This window comes from Crotalus tigris, unplaced genomic scaffold (assembly GCF_016545835.1).
Source record: "Crotalus tigris isolate CLP2741 ecotype Arizona unplaced genomic scaffold, ASM1654583v1 scf7180000019007.31208882:3723066, whole genome shotgun sequence".
Taxonomy (NCBI): domain Eukaryota; kingdom Metazoa; phylum Chordata; class Lepidosauria; order Squamata; family Viperidae; genus Crotalus; species Crotalus tigris.
Window position 1 is genome coordinate 1,063,187 of NW_024097321.1, and position 15,616 is coordinate 1,078,802.

At 40.0% G+C, this 15,616-nt stretch overlaps 1 protein-coding gene across 5 annotated transcripts in view; it reads left to right on the top strand.

Annotated features, from left to right (window-relative positions):
• Positions 1-15,616, top strand: part of TIAM2 (TIAM Rac1 associated GEF 2) — a 145,588-nt gene that overhangs the window by 739 nt on the left and 129,233 nt on the right. The window lies entirely within an intron of this gene.

Genomic DNA, 15,616 nt, shown 5'->3' on the forward strand with positions numbered 1-15,616 from the left:
GGGGTGGACTTGGAGAAGGTTGGGACGGTGTACAAGTAACTATGTTAGTTACTTTGATTTCCCTTTGCAGCGGGAAACTAGAGATCCGCCGAAAGCCACCGGGTTACTTTAAAAAGGTTTATTTTTCCTCCTCTGAATTTTCCGCATTGCTCAAAGATGTGTATGTCTTAAGAGGAGCTAGACTTTCTTGGTTTTTTTTTTCCTTGAAAACGCTTCGCTTCTCATCCAAGAAGCTTCTTGGATGAGAAGCGAAACGTTTTCAAGAAAAACCCCCAAGAAAGTCCAGTTGCCTTTTGAAAAGCGTCTTTGGGTCAACTATGACCTGGATGATTGAGATTCTCCATAGGCATGTATGTGTGTGAGTGTTTTCATTTAGTCTAGGCTGCCGGCTTGAACGGCAGGAGTATCAATGTCCACGTGTATTATTAATTCATCGTTGCATTGCTTTTGTGTGTTTGCGTTGGAGAGAACTTGAACAATCCTCTTCATAAACCCCCACCGCATTTCTAAGTTGTGTGCATGGCAAACCACAGGATCCTCCTGAATTTCTAGAGTGGGTGACTTATCTCCTTCCCCTTAGTTACCTTGACTTTCACAATTAAAGTAGTTTGATTCGTTCACACAGCACAAGCTAACATGCAGGCTTGATTTACCCAACCTAGTTTGCACAACACATAGACTTGGCTAGCTTCTCTTTCCCTGTGCTATGTGAACAAATTATTCTCCTTTCAACATCTCCTAAGGTCTGTTTTAACAGTGAGTCAAAAATTCTGCTTTAAAAAAAATCATAATCAAAAGGTAATTTCTTTTCACTTCTCTTAATTTGTGATGTATTAGAGATGTTTAGCATTGGGCCAGTATAATAATAGTTCAGAAATAACATTTTTATTTTATTTATCTGTACAGTTTATACTGCTGCCCATCTCATAGCAATGATTCTTGCATACGTGGTGAATATTCATGTGCCAATGTGCACAAGGCAGTTATGAGTTATGCTTTGCATTTTTGTTTTAATTTCTGATTTTAAGTTGGGGTAACTTCTGGTTATCATTGTTTCAGAGCAAGTCATTCCTTATCCCAGAATGTCTGGTTAATTTCACCACAGCCTTTTTGTCAGAAAATATCCAAGAAGATACTAAAAATAAGCCTGTTATGAAAATGTTTCTGAACTTTTGCTGCTGGGAAATCCTTGGTGCATGAGCTGTACAAATACTGATTCACGGGGTATTTAGTTTACATTGGCTTGTAAATATTTTTCTTACTGCAGTTTATAATGGTTCCCTTGTGTGGTAGATACTCTAAAGGCAAGTGAAAAGGAAAGAGAGAGACTATTTAGTAATCTTCAAGTCTTCCCTAGATTGTTCATGGGTTTTCCCTTATCTAAGGTTGAAGAAATTACTGGGTTTGTTTTTATGGACCTGAATGCTGTGGAAGAGAGGATTGTTTGTTTGGTTTGTTACTTATATTATTTAGCTCATTTTTCTTTGTATTTGGTATTTGAATTTTGCATAATTCTTTGTAATTTCCAAATTGTGATGCACAGTAACAGGCGTGTGTTTGTGTGTGGGCTTGTATGTAAGACAAAGAAAATATTTGTAGCGTATACACCCCAGATAACACATTTCTTAGAACTCATTTCAAAACTGTCTCTGATGGTTATGTAGGCTGAGATCCAACATTTACAGGAATAAATAACTGTACCTTGGGGACATACAAAATAACTAATGGAGGTAGCAGTATATGAGATTTAAAAAATGCAAATTTTCTCAGGAATATAGTTAATTATAAGAAAGTACTCTAAGAGGGATGATTGTATTTCTCAGATCTGTTATTCTTAAGCAGAGAAGACATTAACATAGTTATTAGATGGTGACAAAGAACATTTACTTTTATGTATTGTTATAGTCTCGTATAACGTCTCCCGATATTTAGTATAATATGAACTCTCTAGATCAGGGGTCCCCAACCCCCGGTCTGTGGACCAGTGCTGGTCTGTGGTGTGCCAGCAACTAGTCCAGACAAACAAGCAAAGCCCCATCCACGGAATGCAGGCAGCACAGAAAACCACACATTCTCCAGTCCACAGAAAAATCTCTCTCCACGGAACTGGTCCCTGGTGCCCAAAAGGTTGGGGATCTCTGCTCTAGATATCTGGAACAAAAAGATAAGCACAAATTCATTTAGCACAGCGGTTCCCAACCAGGAGTGCGAGACGATATTCCAGGGGGTGCAAAAACTTGGGTTTTCAAAGTTATAGTGTATATGCATAATTTGTTGCCATTATTTTGAACTTTTGTAAGGGGTGCGAGAATATATCAGAAGCATTCTAGGTGTGCAGGGTATAGAAAAGATTGGAAGCCGCTGATTTAGCACGTAGATTGAAGCCGGCTCATGAAGGTTGCAATGCAGATATAGACTCTCATAAATGTAAGCTAATCTGATTCTCTGGTACTTTCAAGCACTTGGTGATGCTTTTATTGTTTAAGGCATCTGATGTGACAGAGTGACTATTCACATATAAGTGTCTGTATTCCCATCTGTCTTCTATTAGGATTGATGGCTCTCTTCTTGCTGCTATAGCTGGCAATCCACCAGAAACGGCTTCTCTTAATCTTGTATGATTTTTGGACTCCTGCCACCTGTATATGTTTACAAATAAAGTATATTATTTCTATAGTAAAAAGTAGCCCTGCCTGGGTGGGAAGACAGATTCACTTGCATAAGGTTACATTAAAATATAGAGTCACATAGTTACTGCAGGACTAATGCCACATGTATACCCATTACTTTATTCCCTTTTGGAAAAGCAACTTTTGCAAAGTATAGAAAGAAATTGCAATGTAAGGGAATTAGTGGCATTAAATTAAAGGAAATAAATTCTAATAGATTCATATTTATATGGTAAAGGTTTCCTTTGACTAGTCATGTCCAACTCGGGGGGGGGGTCAGTGCTCATCTCCGTTTCCTAGTGGATAAAGTTTTCCAAAGATGCTTTCATGGTCATGTGGCCAGCATAACTTTATGCTGGGGCATACGGAACACGGTTACCTTCCCACAAGTGGTACCTATTTATCTACTCACATTTGCATGCTTTTGAACTGCTAGGTTGGCAGAAGCTGGGGCACGAACGGGAGCTCACCTGATCAAGTGATGCTTGGGTCTTGAACTACCAACCTTCCAGTCAACAAACCTTCATATAGGCTTTATAAATTGGTTGTTTTGTGTCTTATTTTATATGGTGTTTTTATCTGTTATTGGCTACCCAGAATCACTGTGGTGAGATGGGCGGCATATTTATGCAGTTTGCACTATCACCATCACCATTCCCTTTCCATCCCTTTCTTATTTTCATCCATATCCGTATACTATTTCATGTGTAAATTTCTCATTATGATGCACATTCATTACAACCAAATAATTTGTAGAAATTATTATAAATTATATGTTCTCTTCTGTCTAATAATATGGGAAGAAGCAAATATTTTAAAAAACAAAAGTTTTGAATTTAGGATTTGTAATAATTGCCTTTGCTAGTTGCTGACAATGAGGCATTAGCAAGAATTATCTGTTAATTATCAGTACTGTAGTTTTACTAGGTTAATTTTCTAATATATTAATTGAAAGTGAGTTTCTATTTGTAGTGGATAGTGTCATAAAAACAAACATATTCACATATTCGTGACAAAAATGAGTGGGTTTTAAGCCATGTGACAACAATGGACCAAAAAAAAGTTAGTTTTGGCATCCCAAAGGGGAAATGATTAATGCATTGAATTGATGTTTTTACCAAGGAGATTGATAGGAAGGGCTTATTTTCCCAGTTTTGTGCATGGAAGAGTGACACAATGCATTAGTAAGTAATTTGTTTATTTCTTAGGAGCGTGCAGAAGGTTCTATTGAAGTAATGCAAGGTAAAAAAATACGTAAAATGGGCCAGTGGGCCTGCTTCTGCAGTGCAATACCCAACAAAGGAAATCCAGAATAGATCAATGTTTATTTCTAAGGATCTCATGTAGAAGCATAACACCTCAAGTTGGTTGTCCAAATTGCATAGTATTTTTCAGACCATTGTAGATCCTAATGGCTATGAGGTTTACCACGATGAAAAGATTGCCAAAGCTTGTCTATGGAAATTCTCAGTCATCCAGGACATGATTATCCCAAAGGTGCTTTTTCAAAAATGCAATTGGACTTTTTTTGTTTTGCTTAAAGACATGTCACTTCTCATTTCTAAAGCATCCTGTTTCATTTTGCTCATCCTCATTTACAAAGCATCCTGTTTGCTTGTTGCTAGGATCAATAAACTGAAATGCTATGGGCTCTATAAACTAGAGTAGAGGTCCCCAGGGACGGGTTCCATGGAGAGAGGTTTTTCTGTAGACCGGAGGGGGCGTGGTTTCATGTACTGCCTGCGGATGGGCTATGCTTCTTTGTGCGGACCGGTCCACGGAGCAGGGGTTGGGGATCCCTGAACTAGAGCATTGAGGAAGTATCTTTGGATGACAATAGTTTTGTATTTTTATAAGAAAGATATTTACTTCTAATCCCTTCCTAGCATCTTATTTTTTCCTGGGATCCTACCTATATAAGTGTCTCAGAGGAATCTCAGAGGAAGAGATTTTATTTATTTTGTGGTATGTGTTGCTGTATGGTATGGAAAATATATAAAAAAACCTGCTCATATACTAGTAATCAATATAGTGCGAAGGAAAGAGTATTCAAAATATTTACTGTTATATGCTATTATGTTTTTATATAACATGTCCTGGTATGTAGTATAATATGATCTCTCTAGATACCTGGAACAAACATTGACATTTGTAGCTATAAATCCCCTGCCAGGTGAGCCTCCATTGCATATTCAACTCTTGGTGGTCTCCATATGGATGGAATTATTGTCTTTGTTCTCACTCATCAACCTGCACTTAATTGACTCCATGTCCTGCATTGAATCAAAGTGGAAAATTCCAGTTGAATAACATTTGGGTGTTTTATTTAAATGTTTGGACTGAAAGCAAGACATCTAGGATGTGTGGATATGTGGGCAGGATATATTGATTTTAAAGAATTAAAAAGTAGTGTTTCAAGCTGTTTAACCTGTTTAGCCTCTTATATATAAATTAGTTGACAGTTTGTAAGAACTTTGTTTGCATACATTCTCTTTTCAAAAAGAAATTCCTACTCTATACAGATGGAGGATGTTGGAGAGAAGGAACATATTTTTATAATTAATTCAGTCAGTTCACATCATTAGATCATCACAAATGTATATGTTTCTTTTAAACAACAGAAATCCTGGAATAACAGAAATTGTGTAAATTAATCCTGTTAAAACCAGGGGATGGGCAGCATTGGCATGTAGATTAAATATATATTATGTCTAATAATTGTATTAACTTTTATGTGTGCATAAAATGATTGTATATTGCAATCAGATGTTTGGAAATGTATTAATTATAAACTGATATGTAAACACTATGATTTTTCTTCCATTTACAATCAAAGACCCTTATATTTTCATGAACTATGCTAGCAGTGGCGAATTTATGGCATGGGTGCCAGAGGCGGGACTCGGAGCCCTCTCTGTGAGCACACGTGCCGTTGCCCTAGTCTTGCTCCCCCCGTGACCCCCTCCTCTCCAGCAGTCCCCCAAAAGGAGACTCGCCGTCGAGCGTGGCTCACACTAAGCAGCACAGCCAAGGACATGGCAGCCAGGCAGTGTAGACAAGACTCTGCCCTCACACTCCATCATGCAGTTGATGCTGAGGGCGTGGGTAGAGGGTGTGGCCGCCATAGCGCTGCTGGGCTGCCTGGATGATCTGCGGCAGGCCCTGGAGGCAGTGAGTAATCCTGTGGGCAGGCAGGGCGGGGGATGGGAGGGCAGAGCGGGGGCAGGGCAGGGGCTGGAGCGGGGAGGCGGGGCCAGTTTTTGGGCACTCAGTCTCTAAAAGGTTCGCCATTACTGAACTATGCTAATAGCCTCTTTTGTAACCAATCCTTTCCTCTACACAAGAAATAGAATTTTTATCTTCTTCTTGGAAGACCTATCTGTCCTGTGGTATGTGAACACATTGTATGCTTGATAGCTGCAAGAAACAAACCTGTGATTAATTTTAACAAATTAAAATTGAAGTGATTCATTCAACATTCACCCAAACATGGAAAAATGGCACGATTATAACAATTGTAAATGCAGTTTGTCAATTTGCACTTTGTTTCACCACATGACTTGGCTATCCTAGAGTGTCTGAAAGAGATTTCATGAAGAGGAGAAAAAGTATTCCACTAATAAATATGTGTTCATGTTCTGAGTTTGAGAACCAGCATTTCCATATATTGAAGGAGTGAATTGAGAAAAACTATAACAGAATCATAGAATCGTAGGGTAAAGTTTGGGATGATAAATACGTAGAAGTGAAGAAAACAAATGACGTGAGTGACAAAGGGAACAAATATCATTGCATGTATCATAGTTTAAATTATTTGGCTTAATAATGTAAAATGACAAGTTCAAAATTTGAGCTGAATAATGATGCATTCATCATAATTTGGATGTCTTTGTGACTACTAATTGACTCACACTCTAAGCTGTATATCATTAGGCATTTCCTAATTTCAGATCTAAGAGGCTTTTTATTTCATATGTTACAGTTCACTCCCTGCTCATAGTTAAGGCATTAGGCTAGAACCCAGGTGACTGTGAGTTCTAGTCCCACTTTAGGCATGAAAATCAGCAGGGTGATCTTGGACCTGTCATTCTCTCTCAACCCAATTTACCTCACAGTGTTGTGGGGAAAATAGGAGGAAGGAATATTGTGTGTGTTCACTGCCTTTTGAGTTATTTAGAAAATAAGAAAGGCAGTATATAAACAAGATATCAGTTACTTATCTGATTCCTTTGTGGATTGAGGATAATAGGCCTAGTTATACTTGAGTATTAAATAACCATAGTGAAACAATCTGTCTCTAGTGGTCCGATAGGGACTTTTGTATTTTGGGGACAGGTTTATTTATGATAACACTGAGCTTATTCAGGGAGAATGCAATTGGATTTTAACTTAGTAAACTTGGAATTAAATATAATTACAGTCTTATTTAAAAGAAGCACCTTTGGGGAAGAATAGAATAGAAATAGGAATAGAGTAGAATCTTGAAGGTGTTCTAGTCCAGCCCCCTGCTCAAGCAGGAGAAACTATACCCTTTCAGACAAGTGACTGTCTAGTCTCTTCTTAAAACCCCCCAGTGATGAGCACCCATGATTTCTGGAGGCAACTGTTCTACTGGTTAATTGTCCTCACTGTCGGGAAGTTTCTCCTTAATTCCAGGTTGCTTCTCAGTTTGGTCACTTTCCAACCATTGTTTCTTGTCCTGCCCTCTGGTGCCTTGGAGAATAATTTGACCCTCTCTTCTTTGTGGCAGCCCCTCAAATACTGGAATATTGATATCACGTCACCCCTATTTCTTCTTTTCTTTAGACTAGCCAAACTCAAATCCTGCAGTCTTTCTTCATATGTTTTCGTCTTCAACCTTTGATCATTTTAGTTGCTCTTCTCTGAATTTTTTCCAAGGTCTCAACATCTTTTTTGTAGTATGGTCACCAAAACTGGTTGCAATATTCCAGGTGTGGTCTTACTAGGGTTTTATAAAGCAGTATTAATACTTCATGTGATCTTGATTCTATGTCTCTGTTTATATAATCCAGGATTGTATTAGGTTTTTTTTGGCTACTGCTGCACACTGCTGGCTCATATTCAAGTGATTATCCACTAGGACTCCAAGGTTCCTCTCAACAGTTACTGTTTTTGAGTGAGGTCGCACCTAATCTCTACTTATATCTTTGATTTTTCCTGCCTAAATGTAAAACTTTGCTCTTCTCCGCATTAAATTTCATTTTGTTGGATAGGGCCCATTGTTCAAGTTTGTCAATATCTTTTTGGATCCTGAGCTTGTCTTCTGGGGTGTTGGCTATTCCTGCCAGTTTAGTGTCATCTGCAAATTTGATGAGTTCCTCTTCTATTCCCTCATCTAAGTTATTTATGAAGATATTGAAGATTATTAGGCCTAAGACTGAGCCTTGTGGTACCCCCTTCTTTCTTCTCTCTATGTGGATGTAGTACTATGAAGGACTACTCGTTGAGTACGGTTTGTCAACATTTGGCTCTGTGTAAGTTTTGTAATAATACATATTTATTTCTATCTATACAATTGTACAAAAAGAATAGAGTTCATTAAAATATTACAAATTAAATTGCTAATTTTAAAAAAATGCATTTGAATTTTTAGACATTCACAATTCTTTGACAACAATTTGGAACTGCAATGTTTAAGTATCCTAAGTGTTTCAATACATTGCATGTAGTTCTTAATGGCAGGATATGGATAACATGTGTCTCTACCTGTTGGTCTTAATGTATTCTGCAGACTAGGGATTCTAGCTTTCATAGAATAGAAGATGTATATGTGGCAAAACAAAAGATAGGTTGAAGAATAAATGAATATAGATTTATTCTACAATTAGTAATAATATTTTTTTCTCTGTATGACCAACCTGCTTCTTTTTTCACACTGACCACTCATTTTTGTATTTTGTCTCTGCTCATTTATTGGGCCTTCAGTTGAACCTATCTGCTCTTATTTTACCGTGCACACTTCTGAAGCAACGTATTCTACTACAATCAAATGTTATGCTTCTTCTGCCATACCCAATTCTCACTTTCATATAACAAAATAGGAAAAGCATGTCTGAAAACGTGAACAGAAGCAAGCGCTTTTGCTTTTTTCTCCAAATGTTTACTTCCCACAACAGACCATGGGCTACCAATCTACTACCAATCTTCAAATGTCTTCATCCATTTTCACATCTTCACTAAACATTCTCCCAACATATACAGATCCCTTTACTTTCTCTAATTTTGCCACATAACATAATTTACAAGTATTCTCCCCTATTTACTATAGTATTTGATATATTGAAAGTTGTTTCATTGCATCTTACAGTCTAATGTGCTGCAGGTAATTTGGTTTTTCAGCCAACAACATGACATAGTCTTCATAAACAGTCCCAAATTAACTGTAATATCATACAAGCATTTCTTTATATATTTATCCCTGAATACATTAAATAACTAAGAAGATAGTGTCACTCGGTCAAGTCACATTTTGCTTCTGTTGTATAACACTCCTATTCCGTACAGTGGTGGCGAACCTATGGCACAGGTGCCAGAGGCGGCACTCAGAGTCCTCTCTGTGGGCACTTGTGCCGTCGCCCCAGTCCTAGGCCTTCAGCTGGGTTTTATACAACCTTTTCGCTTTAGGCCTTCGCCGCTGTGTACAAAAAAAAAAAAGGTTCAATCAATCAGTCAATTTCAGCTTCTCACGGGAAAAAAAAGGTCTTGCAAAGTTGGAATTGATTGATTGAACTTTTTAGTCCCACCCAGTCTGCCGTTATCACCGCAGCCATGCCCACCCAATGGGCCACAGCCACCCGGCACCTGACGATGCATAAGTGGGTTTTGGGTTGCAGTTTGGGCACTCAGTCTCTAAAAGGTTCGCCATCCCTGCCATATAGCAACCAATCTACTTACATTCACACAAAAAGGCACAAAGCTAGATGGGACAGTCACCCTTACTGAGCCCTAGAAAGGAGGCAATGGTAAACCTCTTCCCAAATCTTGTCAAGAAAAGTGCTGGGACACTTTTCACTGGGTGTCAAAAACTGACTTGAAGGAACAGAAAACAAACAAAAAACTTCCCCCTTTCATTAAATGAACAAATGTACAATAAATGTATTTTTTCCCACATTCATACATTTCTCAATGACCTACTGAAGAACAAAATCTGATGTATGTATCCATGGACTGCATTTTACAAAGTTTGGTCATTACCCTTAATAAGCCAATTTTTGTATTCAAAAATGTGTACTATATTTGAATTACTGTGTGATGGAATCGTAAAAGCATTCTTCCAGTCATCTGATACAGGTTCAGTTTTCACAAATTAGTTAATAAGTCACACAGTCCTTAAGCGGATTACATCGATATTTTAATTTTTCTTACTATACAGCACTACATCTAGTGAAAAGTTTAAAAGCATGCAACCTAATAAAGATTCCTTATTTGGGAGTTAGTTGTTTTTTTCTGCAGTTGTTTATCAGTGTATGTAACTTAATCAGTGTAAATGAGAGTGAAGTTTGCTAGTTGCTGATATATTAGTATGCCCTGCCAGTCTTGATTGAACTATGGCTTCTTCTTTGATCTTTAATTAACATTGTTCCTTTCATGATTGTTTATCTATTTACAAAGGCAGCAAACTGTTTTCTCCCATGCATTGATGATGTTATCTAGCCTGGTAATGAAATATCTGCAGGAAAACACTAAGCTTGGAGAATACCTGGGACCCAGGAGTTTAAATTTCTCTCTCTCTCTCTCTCTCTCTCTCTCTCTCTCTCTCTCTCACACACACACACACACACACACACACGGATTCTACTATTGGAGATTCTTCATTTAATAATAAATTTCTACAGTAGTTGAAAAGATTTCAAGATGGATATCTTGGGCACCGAAATATCATGTATATTTATCTGAACATGATTTTATTAAAGCTGGTCTGAAAAAGATTTATATGTGGGGTCATTGTGGTCTCTGAGCTTGGCTGTTTTCTTGCCAATGTTTCATTACTCAACTAGGTAATCTTATTAGTGCTAAAAAAGAATGGGGTTTGCTCTCTGCCACTTATATAGAAACAGAGAGGAAACCCCATTTTCTTCTAGCACTGATAATGTTACCTAGTTGGCTAATGAAACATTTGCAAGAAAATAGTCAAGCTCAGAGAGCACCAATGACCCACAGTTCAATCCTGAGCCACAAAAGTTCTCTTCTGTTGGAAGGCTTATATCATGGGTCTCAAACTCAATTGTGTCACGTGATGTATCTCGCCATATCGTGACATTTTTTGCCTTTACAGAGTCGGGGTGGGCGTGGCCTGTGCATGACGCATCCGGCCTGTGGGCAGCCAGTTTGACAGCCCTGGCTTACATTGCTGAAACTATAATAACAGTAGATCAATTAGTAACAATAAATTAGAGTTTTGGTGTTTAAAAACTTGGTCTTTTGAATACTCAAAACCATCAATCGTCTTCTGGTTCTTCATTCTTAGTCATAAATACTTTAAGACCTCTGACTAAACAATAATTGCACAGAAAATATTTTAAACAGAACATTTTGTTGACATTTCAAGAGATGAAAAATGCCAGCTTCAATATAACAGTGGTTTGGGCAGTCGTCATTTACTTTGGTTAACTTTGAATCCATAATTTCAGTTTGTATAATTATTATTAAGCCATATATACTTAAGATTATTTTTAGTAACCCCCCCTTTTTTAAAAAAAGAAGAAAACTTTTAACCAGTAGTAAACATGTTATATTCAGTTAGCATAGATGAAAGTTATACTCAAACAATAATTCCAACTTTTGGGAAGTCTTTGGGAAGACTGCATGTGAATCTCCAATGCTAAACCATAGCTGTCTGGGTTTACATGGTGTGCTAAGTAAAGTCCAAACAATTCGTTGTGTGATAGAGTTTGAGTCCATCCATAATTTTTTGATATTTATGTACAAGTGCAACTAAATGCAATTTGAAAGCCATATGAATGCAATGTAGTATTTATTTTGAGAAGAGTGAAACTAGGATTAATATGCCTTTGTTTTAATAAATCTAATATATTTAATGTAAAGCACACTCATGACAGTAGATTGATGTTAAATGCTGGTATTTGTCTGATCAATTATTATCATTGTTCAGTATTCTCAATTTACAATAGAAGTTGCTATTGGCATTCTGTTGTTTGGTGTTTAGATGAAAAGTTCTCAACAGTAGTGAGATTTCCCCTCTATTTCCCCAAACTATAAACAATACATACCATATGTATTTTCATATTTACATCTTTTCCCTTTCACATATATTTTTTGCTGATACAAGACAGATTCAACTGTTCTCTTACTTGGCACAGGAATATGCTTATAGCATATTGGTTTATGTCTACATTTGCTCATTTTATATAACATAAAGCAGTACCTCATAAATAATGAAGAAAATTGATTATGATTTAGTATATAGGTGGTTCTCATTTAACAAACTTGTTCAGCAACTGTTTGAACTTAATGATCGCACTGAATTGACAGTTACAACCAACCTTTGTACTCATGACTGTTCCAGTTCCCCATATTTATATGAACTTGATCTGAGTGCTTAGCATCTATCTCAGTGGTTCTCAACCTTTCTAATGCCGCGACCCCATAATACAGTTCCCCATGTTTTGGTGACCCCCAACCACTTATACATCACCGGGTGCCAGGGGTGTGGCCAAAGAAAAGGGGGAACAAAATGGCGGACAGCCTTGTTTGGTGACCCCCGTGAAATGGTCATTCGACCCCAAATGGGGTCCCGACCCACAGGTTGAGAACCACTGATCTATCTCATAATTACAATAACATAAAGTCCCACAGTCACATGACTGAGATTTGAATCCTTTCCTGCCAATTCCAATATGCAAAGTCAATGGGAAAGCTCTGATGTCTACTGCAGGGCCAATCAGTTCCAGTGTCTCGTTTTGGGCCCATTTACATCGACATGACAGAACCCACTGAACCACAGCCTTTGGACACAGACAACACCATGGTCCAAGCTGAGCCGTTTTTTGAGACGCCTACAGGTAAGGCCAAAGCAAAATCTAAATACGGCAGGAAGGCTGGTAAGACAAGTGATAAAATGGCTGACAGAACACATAGAGCTCCGGAGAATTTTCCCAGGCCCAACGCTTGTCAACTGAACAGGGTTACATACCTCCAGGTGCATCCCCACCTGAGACACATGTACCATCCACATCAGGAGCATGGTCGTTGTGAGCGCAATCCAGCAGGTCTCTGATCAGACCTTTGGTCAGGTGGGTCTACCCATGTTGGGGAAGACCTTGATCTGCCCGGCCCATCTTCTGCACCCACTGCTACATTCACTCCAACGGCTGCAGGGTTACGACCTCCGCTAGAGCCATTTCTTTCAGCACAGCTCCAATTGTGGATATCGCAGACGGTGATCCAGGCCGTGCCATCATCTGTTTTCCACCAGGCGTCATCAGTTCCTGGTCCTTCCTCTGCACCAGCTTCCTCATCTTGACCTCCAGCGGATCGTTCAGGTAGGGTTTCCCAATCCTGCTCCCGGACTCCGAGTCTTCCAATGTCTCGGGTTATGACGAGGGGGGGACCGCTGGTCTGAATGTGAGGAGCCTACCCATGAGTCTCAGCCCATGGCAGAGTTATTCAATGCTTCGTTCTTCCTGTCCTTGTTATACAGGGCTTGTACAGCGAGCAAACTTTCCTCCATCTCATCTCCGGCCCCTCAGCCTTCCACAGATCAGGACTCAAATCCTCTATTTGCCAAACCGGTAGACAAGCACCTCTATATTCCATGTCCCCCCATATTCCTGAAGAACATTCAGGGACAATGGGAATCTCCGGTGGCTCAACCTTCCCAAGGAGCATCTGAGCGCAAGATTGTGGACATGGCAAAGAATCTGACTGACCTTTTAGAGGTGCCTAAGGTGGATGAATCCTTAGCCCCACTGTTTTCTACAGCCAGCCTTCCGGCGGATGTCTCAGATGCCCTTAAGGGGGAAGATATAAAATCTGAACTGGCCTTACGCAAGGTTTATTTATTTATTTATTTATGAGACTTATATACCGCTTTAAGTGCAAGCACTCTCTAAGCGGTGTACATCAGGAAGCAATGTATATATATATTTACATTGCCCCCAACAATCTGGGTCCTCATTTTACCTACCCTGGAAGGATGGAAGGCTGAGTCAACCTTGAGCCGGTGAGATTTGAACCGCTGACCTGCTGAACACAGTCAGCTAAAGTGGCCTGCAGTACTGCAATCTAACTGCTGCGCCACCTCAGTTCCTAAGGTTCATTTAGCATCCGCTTGGCTACAAAGGCGGCAACTTCCATTTCCTTTTTTGCAAAGATTTCCATTACCTGGCTCAGGCAATTGCAGGAAAGGATCCCTCTGGGGGAGGTTAGGATCCATCAGGACCTTACTAAGCTTATAGCCACATCTGAGTACATGGCAGATGTTTCAATGTACTTAGCCAAGCACTCAGCCAGGGCAATGGCTTCCAGTGTAGTCGCCAGGAGGCTACTTTGGCTCAAGAACTGGAGAGCTGAAAGCAAGCACAAGTGGCGTGCGGCCATTGCCCCCTTCACGGGCAGCCAACTGTTTGGGGAAGCATTGACCCCATACCTTATTGAGAATAAACAAAAGCAAAAGGTCATCTCTCACTTAGCTAGGAAATCCAACAGGCGTTACCTCCCTTACAGCCGCCATCAGTCCTTTCGGACTGGATCCACGCCAGAAGAGGGACAACCTTACAACAGCTCTGAAGGCTGACCGCCCCTTTGACAGAGCGGGGTATAGGGACAGATCTCAATACCAATCCCAGTCCAAACCTTACTTCCATGGCAGAGGGGGCCGCCCCTTCCGCTGCTCCAAGTGACTCAGAGGGAACCCCACCCATTGGCGGCAGGCTAACCCTTTTCGTCCGCCAATGGGAAAGCACCACCACGGACTCCTGGGTTCTGAGCACCATAAGGGAAGTTCAAATCCCATCCAATAGATCACTTTGTGTCTTGCCCAGCCATGAGAAATCATATAAAAAGAGGTCCCATGGAAGATGCCATCCATCATTTTCTAAGCATCAAAGCCATAGAGGAGCTTCCCTTGCCCCAACGGGGATCGGGGTATTATTCCATCCTATTTGTAGTTCCAAAATCCTCAGGAGGGCTGAACCTCCACCTACAATACAGGAGGTTCAAGATGCAGATGTTGCACTCCATCCTAAGCAGTATCAGGATGGGAGACCTTCTAACATCAATAGACCTCAAGGAAGCATGTTTACATATCCTATCCATCCGGCACATCGCAAATACCTACGGTTTTGTTACCTCAACAGTCATTTTCAGTACAGGGCCCTACCATTCGGTCTTTCCTCCGCCCCCAGGGTCTTCACCAAAATACTGGCTGTTCTGGTGGCCCATTTGAGGTTGGTTCCAGTGCGTGTCCAGTGTTATATGGACGACATTCTGATCCAATCGCTGTCAGCAACATCCGCCCAGTCAGATTTGGATCTCACAATCAAGACCCTACAGAACCATGGGTTCTTAATAAATTTCAAAAAGAGTCAGACAACACCATCGACCCGTCTTACACCTGGGGGCGGTGATCGACACGGACAATTGTCACGTGTACCTATCGGAGGAAAGGTGCAAGAGTATCAGAGACCTGGCACTCAAGATATGCAGGAACAGGACAGTATCATTAGCTCTCCTTTCCCAACTACTGGGAAAGTTGATACCCTGTAGTGCCGTGGGCCCGACTACATGCTCGAGCCCTACAGTGGTTTCTGCTTCCGTATCAAAGACTCCATACCAACCAGCTGGTGTGCGTTCCTTGTCAGGTTCATCTGTCTTTCAACTGGTGGGCTTCCTCGGCCATTTGCAAGGGGACCTATTCAGAGAGCCCAATCGCATCAGTATGATCATGGACGCGAGTCTCTTCGGTT